This window comes from Podarcis liolepis, assembly GCF_965112155.1.
Source record: "Podarcis liolepis genome assembly, chromosome: Z".
NCBI classification, from domain to species: Eukaryota; Metazoa; Chordata; class Lepidosauria; order Squamata; family Lacertidae; genus Podarcis; species Podarcis liolepis.
Window position 1 is genome coordinate 34,017,849 of NC_139570.1, and position 13,873 is coordinate 34,031,721.

The following is a 13,873-nucleotide window of genomic DNA, read 5'->3' on the forward strand; positions in this document are numbered from 1 at the left end:
TTGTTCTGCTCTTGGTTACTAACCCTCATATGAATCCTTCAAAAATGTCTCACTCTCTCAGTGTGGAAAGCAGCCTTTTCAGAGCACTGGAAGTTAAACCCTGTTATCTCTTTTGCCACAGAGATAATGGGATAACCATGGGGAGGAAACATGGTGGACTTGGCACCTCTTCGACAGAGATAGTTTTGTGGTGATTAATGATAGCCAAGCCATACCATAAACCACTTACTTTCAATTGCTAGAAGTGCCATAACTAGACACTGGAGGGATCTCTCGGTAGTGAATACGGATCACTGGTACCAAACTCTTTTGGGAAACTGCCCTACTAGAAAAGCTAACTAACAAATTGAAATAAAAAAAATTCCTTCCAGTAGCACCTTAAAGACCAACTAAGTTAGTTCTAACTTAGTTAAGAACTAACTTAGTTGGTCTTTAAGGTGCTACTGGAAGGAATTTTTTTTTATTTTGACTATGGCAGACCAACACGGCTACCTACCTACTAACAAATTGAAGTTAGCATGGGGACAAACACAGGAGGGCACCTTCACCCCAGTATGGCTCCCCTAAATTACATATGCAAGCCAACAAGACAATAACCAATCCCCCACAACAACATAGAAATTAGCATGGTTAACTTGACTCAACAGTGTGCGCGCACACACACAAACACAAAACCCCACTGCAACCAACCACACCCTGGGCCCCCTGGACTCTCAATCCACCAGCAAAAAGAAAGTATCTGTTTACAGGATGCTGACACAAAACTTTTGCTTATATACTATCTGAAAGAATGAAACTTTACTATCTTCCCTTTCCCTCCCCTCTCTGTTCTCCTGTTTTCCCTCAACCCTATATTGCCTATAACAGTAATATCTCACTCTGAATATGACTGATTTGTTTGAACGATTCTATGACTTGAAAACAGAGACTCTATATGTTCTATTGTTACCCAAGAAAACTCTTTAATAAAAAAATACTGTGGTACCTCAGGTTAATTCATTCTGGAGGTCCGTACTTAACCTGAAACTGTTCTTAACCTGAAGCACCACTTTAGCTAATGGGGCCTCCTGCTGCTGCTGTGCTGCCGGAGCACAATTTCTGTTCTCATCCTGAAGCAAAGTTCTTAACCTGAAGCACTATTTCTGGGTTAGTGGAGTCTGTAACCTGAAGCATCTGTAACCTGAAGCGTATATAACCTGAGGTACCACTGTATATGAAAAAGTATGTATCTAAAAAATTACGCACCCACTTCTCTGAATTTTGCGCTAAAGAAAGAAGCAGCATGTATTATGAGAAACTGCACATAAAATGCATGTATTGGTGAAAATAGCAAACATGCACTATATTATCTGTGGGTTGTGTCCAGGTGAGTTTAATCTGAGTAGACCCAATCAAATGAATGTATTTAATGTGTGGGCATCCAGTGAAGCTGAATGCTGGATGCCCACACATTTTTCTATGCAGTGCAGAGTTATACTGTGGAACTCATTCTCACAGGAGACTTGGATAGCTTTAAAAGATGATTGGACAAATCCATGGAGGGTATTGATAGCTACTAGCCATGACAGTTATGCTGGACTACCATGGTTGGAGGTAGTAACTCTTATGTACTGCATGGAAGTTAGTCACGTCCATGATTTTCAAAGGGTCTACTCTGAGTAGGACTCACATTCAATCCAATCCAACATATTTGTTATTTTAGCTATATTTTGGTAACTTGTGGTGCCTACTATTTTTTTAAGTCTGTTTTTGATGAATATTTTACCCCGTTTTCTGCAAACTGCTTTGAGATAATGGTGATGATAGTTTTGATTAAGCAGTATGGAATAAATGGTATTAGGGAAATTCTGCATACCAAAATGTATATTGGGCAGAATTGCACGGGGGGGGGGGGATGCAGATGCATTTTCATGTGAATGTTTGTAATTAATTGCAAACTGGTGCTTCTGGGCATCTGGTTGGCCACAGTGAGAACAGGATGCTGGAGAAGATGGGCTACTGGCCTGATTCAGCTCCAGGGCTTTTCTTATAGACATTGTGATAGCAGAATCTCTAAGCCCAGGGGCTTAGGGGGTACTTTCTAAGGGTACCTCTCAATACCAGTTGATGGGGAACAACAACTAGAAAGTGCTGTTGTGCTCAGGTCCTGCTTGTGGGTTTTCCACAAGTCTGCAAGGCTCTTCTTAAGTCCTTATGTAAGATTGGAAAAATGGGAAAGAGAGAATCTGGAACTGGTAAAAGTAATTCATCCAGAGTCTTCAGAGGTTGGCTGCAAATTCATTTTTTAAAAAATAAAATACTGCAAGATGGTACAGAGCATATAAAGTTACAATAAGATAAATAAAAACATTAATAAAAACTGGTTGGGATAAAGAAATCCATATGGCAAAGGCCTGTTTTTTTAGGAATCTCAAAGAAGGCTGGAAGGAATCCTGCTGAACTGGCAGAGAGTTCCGCTGTACTGAAGGTTTGCTACCCAACAGAAGCAGACTGAACCTTAGCGGTGCAGAGAACCACCAGAATTGCCTTGTCATTGTGAGAATGTGAACAGATGCTAGGAGAGGATATATTTATTAGATATTACCCTTCCTTCCTCACATTTGTGAGCTTAACAGAGTGCCATCCCTTTGCAGTTTAAAGGGAAGCTTAGATAGGCTAGTTTTAGCCCTTTAAGTAATCCAGGATGCTTTAAGGCAGACTAGACTAGTATTTCCTTCTTTTCTCCCACTTAAAATAACAATCACACAAACAGCTTTGTAAAAGATAAAAATAACATTTACTCACTTAGAATACTTGTTGAAGAGTAACAGATCTACAGCAGCTTTATTCAGGCAGGCTTAAAATGATCATTGTTACAAAGACATACTTAAGTCTAGCTTAAAAATGGAGTCTGAGCTTGGAGCTCAGACTGCAGATGTTCTCATATTGCTTACATGGTGGAGAGAGGAAGATGAAGAGAGAGAGAGAACATACCCAGACAGGCAGGAGAATATATAGCTATGCCCTCCCCACTGTCAGGATACAGTGGGATAATCTCTCACAGAGTTCTCTCTAGCAAGTTTACAGGAAAACTCTGTGTGCTTGAGCTCCTATCGTGTGCCTATCTAGCAAAACATGAATTGTTGGTTTGACACACCCAAATAAATATCCCACACTCAGAGGATCTCAGCAATCAAGGTAGAGCATATGAAACCAAGGAGTCCTTAAGACTTATTAGTTGGTTGGAGGGTTATAACATGGCAAGCTGCCTCATATTGAACCAGACCATGAGCACTGTATTGTCTGCACTGAGTGGCAATGACACTTTAGGGTTTCAGGCAAGGGACCTTCAGGATACAAGGCCAATCCGCCATTGTTATGCTACAACTCTCTCTCTCTCTCTCTGATACACACACACGTATTAAAACCACAGCCAACAGCCTATGACTTTTATGATATCAATAAATAAAACCAACTGGTGTTACTGGCAAAGCCCTGAGAAAAGAGACGCTTTCGTTTTTTGCAAACACTGAAATGGGGATCAATGCTGATTCTCTCTCTCTCTCTCTCTCTCTCACTCACACACACACACACACACACACACACACTACATTTTGCTGCCTGAGGCGAAGGACAATATGGCACTCTCCCCCAAAGCCCATACAGGACTCGTAGCTGAATCTTACTCTGATACTGATGAAATAACTGTGTCTTCCACTGTACTGAAGGGCAGCAAGCCAGCATAAGGTGTACAGGGCAGTGCACATGGTACTCACAGCTCTGTTCACTCCCTGCCCCCACCTCTACGCCCCGAGGCAGCTGCCTCACTCTACCTCATCATAGGGCCACCCCTGCACACACTCATATACACATAAGCTGTACATACAGAAGGGGGAGTGATGCAAGAGGACACCTCATTCTCTCAGACACTATCTACTCCCTTTCAAGCAGAGCTTCACCCCATAAAGGCCAGAAACATAGGGGGGTGGTTCATTCTTAAATGAAAGCTGAGGTTCTCAGGAAGCAGGAATGCCCACTGGTCTCTTCCCCACAAGTTCAGAATATTATGCATAGCATGGAGAAAGTGGGTAGTTTTTTTGTTCTCCCTCTCTCCTAAAAGTAAAACTCATGGCCATTCAGTGAAGCTGAATGTTGGATGATTCAGGACAGACAAAAGAAATGACTTCTTTGTGCAATGCATAGCTAACTTATGGCATTCACTCCCACAGGAGGCAGTGGCGACCCCCAACTCAGGTGGCTTTAAAAGAGGATTGGATGAATTCATGGAGAAGGAGAAGGTTATCAATGAATACTAGCCATGATGGCTGTGCTCTGCCTCCATAGTTGGAAAGAGCAATACTTCTGAATACCAGTTGCTGGAAGCCACAGGAGGGGAGGGGGCTGCTCTTGTGCCTGAATCTGCTTGTGGGCCTCTGGCTGGCCACAGAATGGTGGGCTAGATAGGCCATGGGCCTGATCCAGCAGGCTCTTCTTATGTTGTTATGTAGGAAGAACTGGGAATTATGGTGGGGTGGGGGAGAAGAGAAAGAATTTGTCCCCTTTCTCCTTTCCGTGGCTGAAATTCTGCAAGCAGGTGGAGACCTTTTTATTTGGACATGCCTTTGGGAATTGAATGCTTTTAAAAGAAAGGGCATCTAATTGTTTTGGGCTTGTTTTTCAAACTTAAAAAAATCATAGTAGTTCAGTTGTTTTTTAACAGTTATGTTTTCTTTGTTTTTAGCTTTTTCATTATATTTGCGTTGTTTTAATTTGTGTAAGCTTCCTTGAATCTCAGTTTGGGGGAAAGGCAGGAATAACAACAACAACAAGAACAAGAACAACAACAACAGCAGCAGCAGCAGCAGCAGCAGCAGCTGTGCCAGCTGCTTTTAGGACAGCCATCCAAACAACCCTAGAAAGGCGCCCTCCTGCTGGTGCGCGGGTACTGTCCGCTCTTCAGCAGCAGAGCATTTCCAGAGCGATTCTCAGCGCGTGTCCTATAGCTGCTGCTCTGAGCTGAGTGGCGCGCGGGGGCTCGCTCACTCTTCGGGACCAGCGCGCGCGCTCTCGCTCGCCTGCCAGCGCCTGCCCAGCCGCTGCAGCGCGTCCCTGCACCAGCCGTGTCGGGCAAGCGCGCAGCCGGCTGCTGCTGCTGCCTTCTCGCCGTCTCCTCCTCCTCCTCCTCCTCCTGTGCGCCCCTGCGGAGCCCAGGCGCCCCAGCGGAGCCCGGGCGCCTCGGAACTGTGCCTTTCCCTCCCGCCGCCCTGAACTTTGGAAAGCCCGCTGCAGAGGGTAAGAGAGAGGGGCCCGTCATCCATCATGGCTCAGGTGTGATGGACTAGTGGAGCTCCTGGCTGGGCAACCGAGCTCAGCTGCGTCCGAAGCAGACTTAATACTATTATTTTAAAAAAGAAGCTCGCAACCGCCTTGTCTTGGAAGGATCGTATATCTCTACATTCTCTCCCCACCCCCCCACCCCAGTTATCTTAGCGCTGATGCCCCGCAGGTAGAAGGCTTTGGAAGAGATGGTGCTCACCTGAAGGAACGAAAAGTGGGGGGAAGAGATATATGTATATAAGGGGCTCTAAATACAATTCCAGTGTTTAAAGGTAAGATTTGTTTATTTATTTGCAGGAGGTGGCTGGGAAAACGGTTTTCATTTTTTAAATTTCCTATGGTCATTTCTCTGTTTAAGATCCCCCTCTTTTGCCCCTTCCCATTTCTGCTGAATGTAATTTTGGGGATCTGGAGGAGGGGACTTTCCCCCTCCCTTGCTTATTCTGGTCTTGCTTTTGAAGGGACTGAAAGATGAGTGAGAAAATGGATGCTCTCTAGAAGTGGGGGTGGTCTCTGCTCAGGTGTTGTTGCCACAATACATGCCCAATATATACCCAAACCCACACCGTTTAAAAAGGGAAAGGTATTGGCTGGGTGGCGGCGGTTTGAGAAGTTGGAGAGCTAGTTTTGACCCTAACAGTTGGCGAAATGCTGCCTGTTATCATTGGAAAGGAATCTTGTGTTCATTTTATTTATTTATTTGAAAACCAGCCTAGGGAAAATTCACGGATCTGACCAAGATTCAGCAAAGGACTAGGAGGAAGCTCACAAGCAAGGCATGAAAGTGACAGCCTTTTAGAGTTTGTTCCCAGCACCCAGTACTGCAAGGTACACCATCCCTGATTTTGGAGGTCCTTTTGGCTGTTGTGGCCATGACACAAAGTCGTGTTTCTCTCTAGTGTGCCTTCTCTTTATTTGGAGTGTGTGTGTTGGGGGGGGGGAGCATCTTTGGCTCTTCAGGTGTTACCAACATCCCAGCCCTTATCATCCCTGGCCATTGGTCAGGCTGACTGGGACTGAAGGGAGCTGGGAGTCCAGTGACACCTAGAGAGGAAAAGGTTTCCCTAGCCCTGATTTAGAGCTTAGAATCACAGAGTTGGAAGGGATCTTGAGGATCATCTGGTCCACCCCCCTGCAATGCAGGAATAAACAGCTGCCCCATACAGGGATTGAACCTGCAACCTTGGTGTTATCAGCACCATGCTGTAACTAGCTGAGCTATCCCATCAAAAACATAAAATGGTCACCTAGGATCATATTGAGGATGTCTGCTAGAACTTCCAGTAGCTCCACACAATCTTGTAGAGTGCAGAACCCCCCCCCTCTTCCCACAACAACAGGAGAGATGTGCAGCACCCACTAAAGACCCTCCCCAACATTTAAAAAAAAAGAAATGTGAGGCCCACATGCCCTCCAAAAGGTGATCTTGAACCTTGCAGCAACAAACTCTGCTGCTGTCTAGGACCACTCTCCAACAGATAACTTCCCCTGTGTGGTGATTTGCATGCCTGCACGGTTCCATATAGCAAGAGGGTCATTGCATGTTTCAAATGCTAGATCTTTACAGGAAAGGAAGTGAAATGTTTTTGGTAACATTATGACTAAGACAGCAAATAAAGCAGGTGGAGAGACTGTCTCCAGAATTCTTGGGGAGGAGCTGTGTATCCCAGTGGGTAGAGCAGCATCTGCTCTGCATGCAGGTTCAGTCCCTAATGGCATCTCCAAGTAGGGCTGAGAAAGACTCTGGACTGAAACCTTGGAGAGCTGCTGCCGGTCAGTGTCAGCAATACTGGAGTAGCTGAACCTCTGTTTCTGTTTAATTATACCAGTTCGTAAGATCCACGAGGACTGGAATATTACTTGATTTCTAGCAGAAGGCTCATAGCTCAGTGGCAGAGCACATGCCTCGCAGGCAGAAGGCCCCAGTTTCAACCCCAGGGATCTTCGCATAGGGCTGGGAAAGACTCCCTGTCTGAAACCCTGAGGAAGCACTGCCAGTCAGCGCATAGACAAACAATCTTGAGTTGCATGCACCAGTCATTCAATTGGGCATAAGGCAACATCCTACATTTTTGTCCAGTGAAATGTATCAGCGGTAAAGATGAAAAGGAAGCCTTACCTTCTCCCACAATGCACAACTAGCTTCTGGAACTTACTGCCACTAGACTGCTGGCTTGATTGTTTTAAAAGCGGATTTGACAAATCCATCAAGGGTGAACTCTCTTGATAGCTGCTAGCTACAGGAACTCCATGGAATTGCCATGTTACAAGGAAGTGTTTGGGGAGTAGGGGCTGGAATCTTGCCACTGTGTGGTGCTTGTGAGCTTTCCAGAGGCATTGAGCCAACCACGCCTGCAAACCATGGTCTGATCCAGCAGGGCTTCAGGTACATTAGCTTCTGATACACACTGATATTTCTTAAAAGGTAAGTTGCAGTAAAGCAAGTTTATAGTGAATACTTTCCAGAGGAGATCACCAGGCTGAACTTTTCTACCTGTGCGATTGTTACAGAACTGTCAAATTCAGCTTGCATTGTTCTTGTTGAGAGTCTCTCCACTGAGAGTCAGGCTAATCATTGAGTGAGTCTTCTAGTGGAAGCTTTTGCAGGGGTTGGGCGATGCTATGTGACTTCTTCTAGATTGTTTAATTACTCCTTGATTGCAACAAAACACCCAAGTAGTTTACAAGAAATATTAGAATTATCTATAAAAACAGTTAAAACAAATATTTTAAAACATGTAAACATTTTTTTTAAAAAAGTAAAAACAACAGTAAACTAAAAACAGATTAAAACATGTCAGCAGAAATGTTTCTGGATAGGCATGTGTAAACAAAAATGTTTTAAGCGGACACCAAAAATAATACAGCAAACATGCCTGGCAGACATCAGTAGTCAGTGCCACCAAACTAAAAGAAGAATTTATTACAAGTGTGGAATAAGTATTATGTGACACCTGTAACACTGCCAGTTCCACAGATCGAAGTGGTCAAGTTGGAGCATGTGGGGTAAGGTAAACTGGTCCCAAGTTGCTACGGGCTTTATATACCTGTGGTAACACCTTGCACTTGACCTGGCAGATCAGCAACCAGTGTACATCTCTGAGTGTTTGGGCTCTTCTGCTGCTGTGAAGAAACATTCGTCCTTATCTGGCTGGCTGTCCTATAGTTGCCTCTTTTATCCCCAATCTGGCAGTGATGTCTCTTTGGAGCGTGAAGTCCAGGATCCCTAGGTTAGATTAATGTAAGGAGCTGTGCATGGGGATGCCTCTGAAAACAGTTTGGAAACCTCAGCTGGTGCAGAATTCAGTAGCCAGGTCGCTCCCTGGAGTGAGTTGGTTTAAGAACATAACACCAATCTTAGCTCAACTGGACTGGTGGCCAGTCAAAGGGCTTAATCCAAAGTGCTGGTTTTGACCTATAAACATAGGCGCCGACTCCATGGGGCCTGAGGGGGCCCGAGCCCCCTCAAAAATTCGTTTAGGGGGGCTCCGCCCCCCCAATAATCTCGGGCGCCCCTCCAGCAGAGCGCCACCGCCACCCCTCCCCCAGCCCAAAATGCACAGGGTCGGGCTGCATGCCTCCTGCCCTCCCTCCCGAGCAAAAGCTCCACCCAATTTCCTTCGGAGCTGATTAATAGGCGCAGCACGCTCTCCCCTATTCGCTCACGAGGAGGCGGCGCCACTTTATCTGCATATTCATGAGCTTATTTATTATTCATGAGCTTTCGCGGGCTCCCCCAATGTTTTTTATAAGTCGGCGCCCCTGCCTATAAAGCCTTAATGGCTCAAGACCACAGTATCTCAAGGACTGCCTCTCCCCATATGAATCATCCCAGGCCCTGCAATCATCACCTGAGGCCCTTTTGGCGTGCCCCAACATGGAAACGGGCCTTTTCTGTGATGGCTCCCCATTTGTGCCATCCTCACCCCAGGAGGGCTCATTTGGTGCTTTCGCTATATATCTTTAGGTGCCTGGCAACCAAAACTTTCCTCTTCTCTATGGCATCTTAAAAGAGTACGGGGTGGGTGGGTAATGTTTTAGTTTGTGACTATGTTGTGTATTTTTTGCATTTTGATATTGTAAACTGCCTTGTGATCTTTGGATGAAGGGCAGTATAGAAGTTTATTAAAAAAAAATATCCCGATGGGCACCCGTAGCCACCAAACTCTGACATAAAAAATCCTGCTCTCCGGCTTGGAGAGGTGCGGTCTTGGGAGGTGCGGTCAAGATGGTACCTTGCAGCTCTGGGCGCGGGGGCTAACCTTCATTTGGTCTGAGGTCTACATACACCCTTGGCCCACACCCAGAACTGCATACCAGAGGTGGGTATGGACACTCCGCAATCATACACATGCGCACACACATTCAGATGATGCATCCAAACACATGGGACATTGTGCAGATCAAACTGAAAAGCAGGATATCAACCCCTCCCTACGCATCAGATGACCTATCTGACAACTGGTAAAGGAGGGGAATTTTCACAACACCATTAGAGTGTTGAGCTGGGTGGAGATCCAGCCTGCTGTCTACTTTAATTGTTGTTTTTGATGCTATCAAAATCATTGGGGCCATAAAAAAATTAAAATTACTTGATTTACCTGATCCAGTCCCTGAGCTGGGGTTTGGCCATTCCTGTGGAGAGTGATGGGTGGAGCCCAGAAGAATTTGGAGCCAATACTTTTGATCCTGGTAACCTGATGGAAACCAACTTGGCCAGTACCATCCCTGACTGCCCAGCAGTTTGTGAGGTAACCCTGATTAGTCAGTTGAAGAGCACATCCTGACTGATAAAGTACAGAAGGGCCCCTGGTAGGGGGTAGGGACGGTATTCTGGGAACTGTGATAGAGTCTCCATTGGGGTATCCATTTTTTATACTTGGGTGATGATTTCAGAATGAGAACTTTCTAGAAAATATACAACCAACTTGCTTGGCACTTGTGTGTATAGTTTAACCTATGCCACACACACACACACAGGCTTCCAAGTTTGGGACAGAGCTCTCAAAACTGGGAGCGAGCCATCAAGAGGTCCGGAAAGTTTGTTGGGAGGTGTCTGATTGCAAATGGTGGTGACAGATGGGTAACTGCTCTGTAGCCTTAAACTGGTTTTTATCTGTGGTTTCTTTTTAGGGGGAAATGTAGTTCTTGTGGGGGTAGAGGTTGAAGCTAGGGATTTGAAGCAGAGAATTCTTAGCACCCACAAACTACAATTCCCAGGATTCTTTGGGGTGGGCAGCCTCAAGGGTTAAAGGGACATAAAGCTGATAAAGATTTGTAGACACACACAGAAGCTAGTTGCAGGTCTTTATGCTCTGTGTGGTGCTCAAATCATAATTCTTTATTGGCATTCCACCAGCTTTTGAAGATTCACCTGTTTACGCAGACATTCCTTTGATCTCTTGACCTGACTCCCATTTTGTTAATTGCTGTGTCATTTTAATAGGAGTTTTTTTATTGTGTACAATTTAATTAGAGAAATTTATATTTCAGTGCTTGCAAAACTGGTATTTATACTTTGCAAACTGTGTAGAAGTCTGTTTTGGCATTAAGTGGTATATACATTTTAAAACAATGACTGAGAAATCAAACTATCACAGTTCTGTCCCAAACCAAATTAAATGGTTCTCATCACTTAAGCATATTATGTCAAGTTTCCATAATCATATGTATTGTTTTGCGTCATGGGGGAAGGTATTAAAAGCCTCTCCCCGCCCCCCCCCCAACCTGGTTATAGAGTAACACACACAGGTCTTCTTCTTGTCTTCTGAGAGTTCACACTTTTGTGGAGGGGAATACTGGAGGAAATGCATTTTTCCCCAGCTGAAACTCACCAGAACTCAATTCTGGCACCTCTCAGGGGCGTGCCATTACCATTCGAAGAGAACCAGGCAGGTGTTCACAGTGAGTTCCAGCACCACTTTTATCTGAAGGAGCATCTCCACCCCCATCGTTCTACCCGGACACTGAGGTCCAGCACCGAGGGCCTTCTGGCGGTTCCCTCACTGCGAGAAGCCAAGTTACAGGGAACCAGGCAAAGGGCCTTCTTGGTAGTGGCACCTTCCCTGTGGAACACCCTCCCACCAGATGTCAAAGAGAACAACTACCAGGCTTTCAGAAGACATCTGAAGGCAGCCCTGTTTCGGGAAGCTTTTAATGTTTGATGTATTATAGTACAGTGGTGCCCCGCAAGACGAACGCCTCGCAAGACGGAAAACCCGCTAGACGAAAGGGTTTTCCGTTTTGCAGGCGCTTCGCAAAACGAATTTGCCTATGGGGTTGCTTCGCAAGACGAAAAAATCTTGCGAGTCCCTGCGGGTTTTTTTCGCTCCCCCCCTTTCCCTAAGCCGCCTATCAGCTGTTCCGCTGAAAAACCCGCTTAACAGCTGATCAGGGAAAGCCGCTAGACCGCTGTAGCGCTAGTCAATGGGCTTGCTTCGCAAGACGAAAAAATCGCTAGACGACAAGAATCGCGGAACGGATTCTTTTCGTCTTGCGAGGCACCACTGTATTTTAATATTCTTTTGGAAGCCGCCCAGAGTGGCTGGGGAAGCCCAGCCAGATGGGCGGGGTATAAATAATAAATTATTGTTGTTGTTATTATTATTATTATTATTATTATTATTATTATTATTATTATTATTATTATTGAAAAATAGCACTGAGTGGAGGTTTTGAGTTACTGACTAATTTGCACAACACCTGTTCTGATCTTTGATCAATGGGACTGTAGAATAAGCACAGTCCTTGCGATGCTTCTGAGAACAGGAGGAAGGCAGAATGGTATTTCAAACAGAGGGTATTGGGGAAAGTGTCTCCAACATGGTCTCTATTGAGTCTCCTTGGTAGACATGACTCGACCTGAGAGCTTTTACAAGTGTCAGTCAAGAATCCACGACCTGCTCTGGCCTATTAGCTGTTAAGGGGAGGAGCAAGAGTGGATGACTCCTCTGTTAGGGCAAAGCAAGTCAGCTGCCTCAAGTGAGAGATGTTGGCAACCTACCCCCACCCCACCCCATGCTATTCTCCCGAGACCTCTAAGCCAGCCTGCTGCCCCTTCCCTCCCCTCCCCTAGATCTGGCCCCATTGTAAGCACTGAAGTATAATTTAGTTGTTGGTCTAGCTGTGCTCTTTGTACAGAATGAGAGCGGAGGCCACTGTCCCATTCTTTGCCTCAGCTGGCAAAATGGCATGGCCTGGCCCTGGCAACTGTGGGCACCATGTTGTCAACCCATGGATAGACAGCAACTAGTGGCTTGGCTGCAATTTATTGTTATCATTTTTATTTATTCTATTTCTGTATTTTTCTCCAAGGTGCTGAAGGTGATTGTCCCCCAGGTTCAAATTCTCTGCTCAGCTATGAAGCTTGCTGAGTGACCGTGGGTCAGTCAAATACTAACTACCTCATAGAGTTCTGGGGATTAATTCTTGAGAGGGGGGAGAACTGTGTATGCTACATTGAGCTTCTTGGAGAATAAGGTGGGGTATAAATGCAATAAATTAACAAATCAAAAATATGCACTTATACACACAGTTTGCTTTAGCATTTGCATTTTGGGACACATTACTTGGCTCAGGGCTTTTCTGCAGCCAGAACTCACAGGAACTCAGTTCTGGAACCTCTCAGTTGGGCACCATTGCCATTCTAAGAGAACAAGGGAAGTGTTCACGGTGAGTTCCACCACCTCTTCTTTTGTAGAAAAATACCACTGCAAGATGGGGAGGAGAGTGGATTTTTAAGGAGGGCTGCGTTTCAATTTGCATGTTGTTTTGGAAAGTACAAATCAAGAATGTTTGCCTTCAAAATGCAAACTGAATGCAATTTTCTCCCTCCAACCCACCCTGTCCCCGGAGGTGCTATGAATTACACCTGTTGGTTGGGTGGAAATGATATTTTGCAACAATTCAGAGTCCTCAGAGTGTGTGGGATTAGCATGAATGCATGACACGCCCTTATGCTTGCTGGAGTGGTCCAGTAGATAATTGCATTTCCCCTCGGTCTCTAGCAATGGGGTGACTGCATACGCTTTGTAAAGACAGGTGCTTTCTGATGGTGCTAAAGTGGCTCCAGAGTTAACCACAATCACTCAAAAAGGAACCACTTTGGTGTTTTTAGTTATCTCTCTCGAACCGAGCTGAGAGTGAGTTTGACCCGGGATGTTAATTGCTGAAATAAATTAAGGCCATGCAGCTGTAATTAAAGCTTTAGCATTCCCACATGCTGGGCCTCTGAAGTAGATTCGTTAATGGGAGTGAGGAACTGGAAACAGGTCGGTGTGATCCTTTAAGTGAGGGGAGCAATTACGGGATTTCTGACACTGATTCATTATTTCATGGCTGGTTGTTTCAGACTCCAGAAATATAATTAATTTGATGCAGAAGCAAAGAGGTGAAAGAGCAATGCTGCATTTGTCTGTGTTTCCAGCACACTAACCTTAGTTTATCATGGCTCAGTACATATTGCGGTAAATACTGTTTATGCAATTGGTTTGTTTGAATAAATGCTAGGATGAAATAGATTTCGAAATTCTTGCAATTTGTTAAACAGGGCTTGATT

At 45.1% G+C, this 13,873-nt stretch overlaps 2 protein-coding genes across 5 annotated transcripts in view; one reads left to right on the forward strand and one right to left on the reverse strand.

The window, feature by feature from the left end:
- The window catches only part of DBH (dopamine beta-hydroxylase), a 36,031-nt gene extending 32,350 nt beyond the window's left edge, over window positions 1–3,681 (reverse strand). Inside the window, exon 1 of one of the 2 annotated variants that reach the window (XM_083485161.1) lies at window positions 3,666–3,681. The gene's annotated coding sequence lies outside the window, so the exon portion shown is untranslated. Of the gene's footprint in view, window positions 1–2,784; window positions 3,038–3,665 lie in introns of those variants that run through there. The other variant, XM_083485160.1, reaches the window with a different exon arrangement.
- Window positions 3,682–5,045: 1,364 nt separating this feature from the next.
- The window catches only part of FAM163B (family with sequence similarity 163 member B), a 47,782-nt gene continuing 38,954 nt past the window's right edge, over window positions 5,046–13,873 (forward strand). For 2 of the 3 annotated variants that reach the window (XM_083485430.1, XM_083485432.1), the window contains exon 1: window positions 5,278–5,588. The gene's annotated coding sequence lies outside the window, so the exon portion shown is untranslated. The other variant, XM_083485431.1, reaches the window with a different exon arrangement.